This window comes from Raphanus sativus, chromosome 6, assembly GCF_000801105.2.
Source record: "Raphanus sativus cultivar WK10039 chromosome 6, ASM80110v3, whole genome shotgun sequence".
Lineage (NCBI taxonomy): Eukaryota > Viridiplantae > Streptophyta > Magnoliopsida > Brassicales > Brassicaceae > Raphanus > Raphanus sativus.
This window is the reverse complement of record NC_079516.1, coordinates 29,252,319-29,262,272: the sequence shown is the minus strand read 5'-3', so window position 1 is coordinate 29,262,272 and position 9,954 is coordinate 29,252,319. Positions and strand designations below refer to the sequence as shown.

The window sequence follows — 9,954 nt, the reverse complement described above, 5'->3', positions numbered from 1 at the left end:
CTACTATTATATTTACACATCTAACTAATTATTTCACACAAAAGAAAAAGATTACCTTCTTGGCTTTGTGGTTAATTGCCCCCCACCATCGTTTCACATTATAAACAGATATCAATTGACATAGAAGATCCAATCCACCGTAACTTCCAATTCCATCACGTGAGGAAGAAGATTTTTTTGTTGTAAAAAAAAATCTAATTAAAGAAGAAGATTCTTATTAAAGAAATATATATAAATTTATCTAAAACTTGAAACTTTTGTCTTTAGCTAAAACCAATGGATCATCCTCTCATCTTCTTGCCTTCCACTGTAGTCCAAACCTCATGAGCCCATGGAGAAATAACCAGATGAACTCATGAATTATTCAGAATTCATGATCTTCTTCATTTTTATTTAGATTCAGTAGAAAAAAAAAGAACAATGAAAGAAGATGAAGAAATAAGACAGAGGCAATGAAAAAAATGTGGTTTTGGATTGAATTCAGTATTCTTCATTTTTATTTAGATTCAGTATTCTTATTTGTTTACAGAGATAAAGTTTAGCAAATCTACCCAATTTTTTTTATAATCTTTCCATATCTACATAAATCTCTTTGTCAGTTTATAGGTGTACGTCATCTAGGTTTTGGAAGTGGATTTGTAGAGTATTAAGGGTAGTTGTGTCTTTTTACCATGGCGTTGAACTTCAAACTTCTACTGTTGTTGGCAAATTCCTAATTTCACTATCTTCCTTTGGTTTTAAGCAAATTAGCCCTAGAAATTTTTGTACCATAGAAAACTATGGAGAGGGTCTTCCTGGACCACAAAGAGGGTTTGGACCACGGTTGTCTTATAACTGTTATATAATTTTGACAAAAAATATAATTTTTGAAGAAATCAATGTCTATTTATAATATTTTTTTTTGCTAAAATTTTTAAAAAGAGTATTATAAATAGACATTGATTTCTTCAAAAATTATATTTTGTCAAAATTATATAATAGTCTATTTATGATACTTTTGTATGCATCTTTTTAATTTGAGAAGATTTTTTTTACTAAATTCGGCGTTTGGCCTTGCAACAACATTAAATATGATGTTTTTTTTATTCATTTCCTTCTATGTCCAAAATTTGATATAATTCTACAGCATTATATTTTATATAAAAAGAATTGATTTGACTAAACATTAATATTTCAATAGATATAGTTTCTTACTAATTCTGATTATCCAAAATATTTTTATTGTGATTATTACACAGCGCCAATCTAATTGACGTCTAGAATGCATTTAAATAACTATTCCCTTCAAATATATTAATATTTTAATTACTTCACGTATTATTTGAATATAATTAATATTTTAATTACTTGAATAAATAAATATTTTAATTATTTTACGCATTATTTCTTTCATCGACAATCCATTTAAAGGTTCATAAGATATAACTAAAGTATATATTTTCATGATTTTTTTCAGGAGACTCATTAGTATTTTAAATATAATTGAAGTTTAACCAAATAAAAATAAATTTAATTTACTTTAATGAATTTTCAGAATTTTTAATAAAATGATAATTTTTTGTTTCAAAATTTCAGAAATCCCAGAACATATATTTAAATTTGATAATAAACAATAAAGAAGAAGAATATAAAAACATACAAATGAAACAAAATTTCCACACAAATTAAAATGGCTGAAAAGATTGAAAACGAAAAATATAAGGCGTTGTAAGAATACAATAAATAACTAGGTTCTTAGTCTATTCTATACTTTTCCATCAAACTGTTATATATATATAATATATATATATATATATATATATATATATATATATATATATATATATATACTAGGGTAAACCCGCCTACGGGCGGGCGGACGATTAAAATTGATAGTATAAATTTATTTTAAATTTTATCTTAATTTTAATTTAAATAGAATTAAGCTTCATAATTGTTTTACAGTAATTTTATCTATGTATTTTATTCTTCATTTTATATATTATAACTTTCTAGGAGGGAGAATATAATTATTTACTTTCTCTCAATATTTGTTTTCGTTTAACTATACCAATAAGTCAAATAGAATTTTAAATTTACAATTAGAGTAAGTAGAGTAAAATTATTTTCTCCTACTTATATATTTGTTTCATGTGTTAAAATTGTTTTTTACTTTCCACATTTTCTTTTAAAACTAATGATTTATGCAATATAACAAAATAAATTATGATTTTTACTGCCTTTAAAACCTATTTTTGTTGCTGTTGGTAGAATAAAATATAAAATGGATCCTAAAACTTATTTTAAGCATATTACAAAATAAATTTTGAAATAAATATTACTGACTAACTTATAAAATATAATTCTTACAAAAAAATATTATACATAATTAGATTATTGTATATTGATTATATTTTATTATTGAATAAAACAATTTCTTGTAAATTAATGTCTACTAATTTGCAATGACCTTCAGAAAATTGTAACTTCTTTAGGAGATTCCCAAGTTGAAAATTTTCTCTAACCAAATAATATTAAAAAAAAAAAATCAGTTGCTTAAAACCCTTGTAGCCAAACCAGTTTTCCATGCATTTCAAGAAAAACTTTCATTTAATATTGTGTTGTTGAAAAACTTTCATTTAATATTGAGAACAAAGTAGAGATACAATGTAATCTAACATGTTATTGCAAAATGTGGCACGCTATGGAATCCGCTGTATCACCTCTTCATCCCAGTCTCTCTATTCCTTTTGTTAGATGAATTTCAAGAAATTTAGAAAACCAGCACAACAAACCTGGATACATCGTTGCATACTTTAACCTTCTCCATGAATGAAGAGATTTGTTACTAAATTCATGTATAGCGTGGGACTTGGAGCAGTAAATAAGAGAAACTATAGTAGAATAGAGAGTCGCAAGAATCATATTCACCAATGTTCCATTGTTCTCTAGACTCAGGAGGTCACTTTATTTAACATTAAAGAACACTTACCCTTCCAACAATCTAAAACTGAATATAGTTTGATTTCACTTGTTCACTGTCTCTTGTTGATAGAACAATTCTACATAGCACATGACTGTTCATCTGCTAGACTCCAGTCACTCCATACATTGATTTGCTACTCTTGGTTATGGTGTGTATTTATTGAGCTTTGCTTTGATGTTTAAGCATTCAATAACATTGAGAGGAAAAAGAGATACTGTAAATTGCAGGGCCAAAGCAAAAGAAATTAAAAACCAAACCAATAAACAACACCAACCACTTTACAATGTACCAAGAATGGGTGTGGATGGTTCCAACAACTAAATCCAGTACAATGATACTCTCACACTCTCTCTCTGACCTTGATACCAAGTGAAGACATTTACAATGTTACATTCATAGAAAAACTAAAAAACAAAATAAAAAATCTTATTGTTTAGTACTACTCAATAGCAGGAAGAATAAGTAAATACAATCATACCTTTAACACCTCAAGACTAAGCACAAACTTGAAAAAGATACACAGACTCGAAACAGAAATTCAGAATCTTAATAAAAAGATAACCCAAGGGTCAGATTAATATCAGGGAGAGGAAGAGAGATTTGAAGCTTACGGGGAGTCAGAGAACCGTGAAAGATAGATCCTTTAGTTTTTTGATGCATAAACACACCTCCATTGCCAAACGTTCTTCTTCTGGTCTTCGACAAACACAAAATGCAGCAGCCCCCTGTAAAGAAAGTATTGATCAGGTGTTTGGAATGTGTTAGTAACTAAGCAAGCAGGCCTCATGAACAGATTCTAAGATCCCTGCATCATACAGACACTTTAGAATGCCTACTTACGGATGTGGTTTCTTAATCTTTCTTGAGTGTAAAGTCCTTGCAGGATGTTCTTGTTTACCTATATAACAAATCATAGTTGGGAAGTATAAATTAACAAAAGAAAAAGCAAAAGAAACAATAACTTACCAATATCAAAGACATGTTAACATCCTTGGATGAAACCAATATTATATTACCCTAAGAAAGTGCAGTAAAGCTTGTACCTTATTTGTTAAATCTTTTTTCAGCTCTCACGGTTCAGTAACATGCCTTACAGTGAACTCCACTAACAACAGAGAGAGCAACTTCATTCGCCCCTTGTTCAAACACATCCTTCGTACAATATACATGTCTAAACACTTTATATATAGGCATACAAAAGCTCAGCAAAATAAAATCAGGGATTACATTTGATCAAGAAGCTGCAAAAATTAAGTAACTATTACCAAATGTGGATCTAGTGGGGAACATTAGATGCTCGAAAATGGAAACCTCTTCTGATAAACCGGATTTGTTTCCATGCCTCCATCATCTGATCCATCACTTCTCTCACAGGTTTCACCTAAACACGTATCAAAAATTGAAACTTGTGATCATGCTTGAACAAACAAACCTACATTCAGAAACAAAAACCAAACCTTGTCGTGTTTCTTGCTTTTGAAGATCTTCAAAGACTTAGCTTTGTACTCTCCAAAATCATTTCTTTCCACCGTAGCTAACTCCTCTAATGCCTCGGCGGCTGCTTTCCTCGCCGCCCAAATCTTCAAGTAGTCAACTATGCTTTCCACCAGAGCTCACCGTAGCTCTACCAGCACTAATCACGCTTCCGTTCACAACCATTCCCGCCGACTTTGCCTTAGAAGCTTTACACTTCACCAACTTCTCCAGCCTAGGAAGAAGCATCTGTATTAAGAGCCGGATCCTCCGCAACATCAGACTCCGCCACAAGACACAACGCTTCTCTGATCTGCGTATTAACATCCTACTCTGTCAAAAGCAAATCCGTCAACGGCTTGATGAATGCATAAACAAAAAAGGCTTCGTCGTACGGGAAGAGATTGCCGACACAGTTGCGACGCAGACTCATCGGATAGAAGATTCGGGATCACGGAGGCGTCGTGTTATGAAAGCGAGAGCATGTCCACGACCATACTCTCACCGCTTCTCTTTACGTTTTTGGCCAATCCAAAATTCTCAGCAGAAGAACTGGGTAGGAGGAGATAAGATTTCTTCGCTATTCATCCTCAAATCAGTAAGAAGAACATCGCCATGATACTGCAAATAAGTTTTTTGGATTATCAGATATGTGAGGATATGTTTAAGTTATGAAGGCGCCGACGAACAGAGACGAATTGAAGTGTTCAGACATGTGAGGATATGTTTAAGTTATGAAGGCGCCGACGAACAGAGACGAATTGAAGTGAACTAAAGACGATTAAATACGAAACTCACCAGTTACGGATCTAGAACGCATCACCGCCGCATCGTCGATTGAGGGAAGCCAAGAAGACGACGCTCAGGTCTTAACTGATTAGGGCTAAGAACACTATTGGCCTCGATTACAAAACGCGAGCCAAAGCCCAACAAAAACCAAAACGCGGAGTTTCATTTAATCCGATGTGTCAGCGCCAGAGAGCTTGAGTTTGTGACATGTAATCCAACGTGGCATCACCAGGAGGGAGGTAACTCAACTTTATATAAATAGATATATACTAGGATAAGAACCGCGCCTTGCGCGGAGTGAAGTTATTATTTTTATTATGTTTTAGAGAATGAAACAATAGTTCGCTTTTATTTGGATTACGGGTGTTCATACCGGATATCGGTTTGGTTTTGGTTCGGTTTGATTCAGTTTTCGGTATTTTGGTTAGTAAAATATAATTAGTATGCTAAATCCATATTTACTTTGTTTGATTCGATTTATATACGTCGTTTTCGGTTTATTTGGTTTATGCCTAAAAACATAATTATTTAGTTTGAGATCATATTATATATTATACAAATTTTAGAGTCATGTCGTCATAAAGTCATTTTTATTAAAAAATATTATATATTTAAATAAAAGAATAGAAAACAAAAAAGACGTTTCTATCATCTAATAAAATAATCAAATTTAGAATTAATATAAAAGCTCTAAATTTTGGAAATAAGAATAAAAAATTAAACAGAAGTACGAAAGAATTTTTTTTTCTATTCTTCCATATTTAGTGTTTATCAAATTCATATGTCTTCGATTGAACACAATTCTGTTTATTTAAAGATAAAAAAAGCTGTAAAGAATTCAATTAATTGTTGTTTATCAAATTTATAATCTTTATTTAAATTTATTCAATGTTAATATAAAGAGAAAAAATCAAAACAGAACACATTGAAAATAAGAAGTCTCAGATGCAGTGAGTTGTTACTTAATTATAGTTCAAGTGATTTACAAATTATAATTATAGTTCAACTTATATAACAAATAGATATTCATGCGTCGTTATAAATATATACATATTTACATGTTTCTACTTTTAGTCAGGTTTGTTCAGTTTAATCGATTATAAATCAAACCGTATCCAAATCTCATGGTTTTTATAAAATCACATTCGGTTTGTATAGTATATACTAAAAAAAACTATATTATATATTCTGTCAAAAATACTTGAAAGTATATATAAAATAGTCAAAAGTATGTTTAAAATGATTTTTCTACAGATTTTCCAAAAGTACATGTAATATATGTTTTGTCTATATTTTGAGATACTTTAAGTATATAATGAATTTTAAAAATTTTAAAACTATTTAAATGGGTTATCCGAACCCGAACCAAACCCGCAAAGATCCAAACCGAAATATAGAAATATCCGAGTAGAGCTGAAATTTTTGAACCCGAAAATCCAAAACCCGAATAAATCCGAACCAAACCCGAATGAGTATTCGAAGCCCACCCCTAAGCCTTTACGATTTTATGTTTAGTGATTACCGAATTAAATACGGAATTAAATACCGAATTAAATGCCAAATTAAATGAAAATTAAATGCCGAATTAAATGCCAAATTAAATGCAATTCATTCTCGAGACGACACGTTAGCATATTTGCTTAGAATCACCGTGGAAACGACACGTAAGCAAGAGTCCTTCTCAATGCTTCTCAAATAATATATAGGGGATATATAGGGAAAAATGTTAAACAAATCCTGATCTTTTTCATTTGGACCATTATAATCCTAAGGTTCCCAAAAAACAATAAAAACCTCAAACTTTTCGTCGCATGGATCATTTTGAACCAGGCGTTAATCAGACTAACAGAGCGTTTAAACGCAGTTAAATCTCGTCGTTAACCAAAACGACGTCGTCTCCTGCTCAATTAAAAAAGTCTTCTTCTTCTTTATCTCCCAAATCGATTTGGGGCTTTTCTCAATTACAAACCCTAATCACGAATCGATTTGGGAATTTTCTCAGTTACGAACCCTAAATCGCGAAGCTTACTCGAATCAAAAACGAATGATAGAGAGAAGAGATGGGTGATGAAAAGAAGAAGAAGTCTCGACAAGGGAAACTCGGTGGTGCCAGCTCTGTAACGAAAAGAAAACTAGTCAGTGACGACGACGAAGCTGCGGGTATGTAAGAAGAAAAGGAGCAAAACAGCTGTACTCGACATGGAAGAAGAAGGGGAAATCAGCGAGGATGATTGTGGTATTGTCGGTGACGAGGAAGCTGACGACGAACTCCCAGCCGACGACGCACTTGAAGCCGACGACGAACTCCCCACCGACGAGGAAGTCCCAGCAAACGACGAACTCCCAGCCAACGAGGAACTCCAAGACAACGAGGACGTCCAAGCCAACGACGAAGCAGACGGTCATGGTGGTATCGAGGAAGAAGCTGGTCGCGATTTGACTCTCTTTTTCGGAGACGTAGCGAGGAATGATGATTGTGAGAATGATGAAGATAGTGGGGACGAATGGTATTGGGAGCATGAAAAAGAAGTTTCGGATCCTCTATCATCAGATGATGAAAATGAAGAACAATCAGTTCCCAGTTTAGCCTACAGAGAAGATGTGGATCCAGAGGAAATGCTTGGACTGGCAAACACTTTCTCCACTGCTGAAAACCCGGACACAAGTGTCTGTGGAGGGTGTATTGTTCTTACGAGAAGAGCAAACAGAAGCTGATGATCAAGTGTTATGTGAATGAGCACAAGTGTGAGATAACAGGACACTCAAAGTTTTTGAAGTGTTCTACCATAGCAATGATGTTCGCTGAGAGGCTGAGATTGAATCCGAAGATGACCAAGCATGAAACTGCTGCTGAGATCCAGAGAGAGTATAGTTAGTTTGTGAGTGTGGAAGCTTGTGGGAATGCGAAGACAAAGATTATGAAAGAAAGAAAATCAAGCCACCAAGAACACTTCAACAAGATATGGGATTATCAAGCTGAGATCCAGAGAACAAATTCTGGCACTACAATGGATATCGAGACCATCCCTGGGCCGACAGTAGGAAGCAAACAGAGGTTTTTCCGGCTATATGTTTGCTTTCATGCGCAGAAGGAGACTTGGAAGACTACTTGTAGACCAATAATAGGTTTAGATGGGGCATTTCTAAAGTGGGACATAAAGGATCATCTCTTGGCTGTTGTAGGGCGTGATGGAGACAATCGGATTGTACCTATCGCATGGGCAGTAGTAGAAGTGGAGAATGACACGAATTGGGACTGGTTTGTGAGACACCTCACAAATGACTTGGGCTTAAGGGATGGCAAAGGCTATGCTATTTTGTCTGACAAACAGAAGGTAAGCGTCTGATATTTATGTATCTCTAGTGCTAAAATAGTTTATGTATCTCAATGCTTTTAGTGCTAAAATATTTAAAACTGTCTCATGCTTGTAATTGGCAGGGTTTAGTGAAAGCAGTCCACACCATTCTTCCGGAGGCAGAGCATAGACAGTGTTCTAGACACATCTTCCATAATTGGAAGAAAAACAGCCATGACATGACGCTACAAAGACTCTTCTGGCGCATTGCAAGGAGTTATACAGATGGGGATTTTATAATGTGGAGTGACAAGCTGAAAGACTACAATCCAGGCGCCTATGCTACTCTTCAAGTCACCAAACCATAAACTTTGTCCAGAGCATATTTCAAATTAGGGACCTTGTGCAACGATAACCTCAATAACCTAAGTGAGTCCTTCAACAGAACCATCCGTGAAGCAAGAAGAAAGTCATTATTGGAGATGTTAGAAGCTATAAGGAGACAGTGTATGGTTCGAAATGCGAGAAGGGCCTTAATAGCTAAAAATGCGAAGACAAAGTTCACAATGAGGACGCATCTTCAAATGGCTAAAGTGGAGTCCATGTCTAAGGATTGTATGAGCTGGCCAGCAGTTGGTCCAGTCACAGAGGTTATTGTGGTGGTGTGTCTTATGCCGTAGATATGGATGAGCTAACTTGTGGGTGTATATCCAGTGGTAAATGACTGGAATTCCTTGCATTCATGCCGCCTATGTGATCCTTAAGGAAGGTAAAAAACTTGCTGACTTTGTATCTCCTTGTTACACCATAGCTATGTGGCGTCAAACCTATAGAATGGGGGTAAGGCCTGTTCAAGGGACAAAGTTATGGCCTGAGACGGGTAGATTAGGTGTCCTGCCACCACCTTGGAGAAAAGGAAACCTGGGAAGACCAAAACCATGATAGGCATAAGAGCAAGGGTGAGACAGATTCAAAGAAGAAGGGTCCGACAGTCTCCGCAACTGATAGTTCAAAGCTTACTCGTGCTGATCGAGTTGTTACATGTTGATAGGATCCTAGGGATCAATCTGAAGCAAAGGTAGCCACGCAACCCACACAAAGGGTGATCTTAGAGTTAATAGAAGATGAAGTCGATGGCTGAGTGATGATCGTGTACGGTACTAGGACAGAACAAGGAGATGGCGTGATGATGATGATAGAGATGAAGTATGGAGTCGTCTCTCAAGTGATATGGGATTCAGTTGAGATGGTTAGAAGTTTCTCTTGGAATCAAACGAGATTATAAGAGGAACAGATTCAAACTTGTAGAATCAAAAGGGTGATTTCTTGCTCAGAAATACTCAGATAGGTTTTTACTAAAATTCTGTGTGCCTTCCAATCAGATAGGTCACGCCATATTTAAAAGAGATACAAGGGTTTTTCGCCATCCCA

The 9,954-nt window shown here is 34.5% G+C and overlaps 1 long non-coding RNA gene across 2 annotated transcripts; it reads right to left on the bottom strand.

The window, feature by feature from the left end:
• Nucleotides 1–3,165: 3,165 nt before the first annotated feature.
• On the bottom strand, nt 3,166–5,326 carry LOC130496176 (uncharacterized). 2 transcript variants are annotated; one of them, XR_008935243.1, is made up of 6 exons: nt 5,237–5,326; nt 4,423–5,059; nt 4,231–4,346; nt 4,009–4,117; nt 3,806–3,863; nt 3,166–3,690 (listed from the first exon to the last, which is right to left on the bottom strand). It is a non-coding gene; the product is annotated as an uncharacterized LOC130496176 (long non-coding RNA). The 2 variants fall into 2 exon arrangements; XR_008935242.1 differs by lacking the exons at nt 4,231–4,346; nt 4,423–5,059; nt 5,237–5,326 and having other exon boundaries at nt 4,009–4,224.
• Nucleotides 5,327–9,954: the final 4,628 nt, after the last annotated feature.